Below are 1,236 nucleotides of genomic sequence, written 5' to 3'. Positions count from 1 at the left end.
GGGGGGGGCTGTTGTTCGGGGAGGGGAAGGGCAGTGTCAGATGGACACAGCGAGCACAGCGCTGGCGCCGCGCGGGGCTGCTTTTCCCCGAGAATCGCACTCTTTGATATTAAAAAAAAAAACCAAAAAAACCCCAAAAACCAAAAAACAAACAGAAAAACCCCAACCTCACGCAAACTTTGGACTTCTGCCTAATTCTCGATGCATTTGTGGAGCGCCTCCCAATTTCGGAGAATATCAGTCTAGGGTATCAGTATAGAGTGTTTTCGCCATGACTCGGTGCATTTCACTTTTTCAAACGGCTTTTGTTCAAGTTGAAGGGAACCCACTGCATCAGTTATTTGAGTTCCAACGCCAGCTAATGGGGTTACAGTCTTCAGTTTCACAGCGGGGAAAAATTACAGTGTTTGTTATTTACTTTCCAGCTGCCATTTAGAATACGACTAGAAAGCTTGCTCTGTTAGAGGATACAGGAAATAATACCTAAAATGAGATTAAGATAGAGGAGAGTGTGTTGGAAATAATTTTTAAATTATTTAAGGTAATGTAGCTATCAAAGTATTTATTTTCTCTTTCTCTCTTTGTTTTTCTCATTTCTTTCAAATTCAAGTAAGTCTGTGATACAAAACAAATGCTGTCTTCTCGTATGTTTTCATAGGAAGCATAGTGGTAATACGTCAACAGAGGCAAGGGCTCGTGTTAAGGAAGAAATCTGTAGAAAAAGCAAGCATCTTGTATTAATTTCAGTTGGAATCTAATCAACAAGCTGGTCAGTCACCGAGTGCAGTGGATAATGAGGGCTGTGTGTGCTGCATAATTACCCATGGCTGAAGAAGTGCGGAGTACCCCTGCTCTGCGCGGGTTCGGACCGTGCGGTGCTAATTTCATTGCCCCCTCCCCACCACTCACACGGAAGCTGTTCTTAGCATCAAGAGCCGGGGTGAAATAGCACGGAGAAGTTCCTTAGCGCTAGGCGAACCGTGCAGTGCCATGACGTTGCAGAGATCCTTTCTATTTAGTTGGCGAACAATAAACGTTTATTATCACCGCGGCAGATCATCAGACAAAGCTTCCCCCTCCCGCCTCCCCCAGGCACGAGTGCTGCTGATAAGGAAACTGCTCCGGGTGACAGGCAGAGCCGCAGGCGCCATTCGGAAATAACTTCTTTGATTATTGTTATTTTTTCCCCCGGTTCGCCTTTTGCAAACCTTGGCAGGGCGGCGGCAGGTGTCGGGA

At 45.9% G+C, this 1,236-nt stretch overlaps 1 long non-coding RNA gene across 2 annotated transcripts in view; it reads left to right on the top strand.

The window, feature by feature from the left end:
• LOC115947985 overlaps nt 1–1,236 on the top strand; it is a 46,362-nt gene that overhangs the window by 1,991 nt on the left and 43,135 nt on the right. The window lies entirely within an intron of this gene.

Source organism: Geospiza fortis, unplaced genomic scaffold (assembly GCF_000277835.1).
Source record: "Geospiza fortis unplaced genomic scaffold, GeoFor_1.0 scaffold403, whole genome shotgun sequence".
NCBI classification, from domain to species: domain Eukaryota; kingdom Metazoa; phylum Chordata; class Aves; order Passeriformes; family Thraupidae; genus Geospiza; species Geospiza fortis.
The sequence above is the reverse complement of the archived record's forward strand: the minus strand, read 5'-3'. Positions and strand labels throughout refer to the sequence as shown.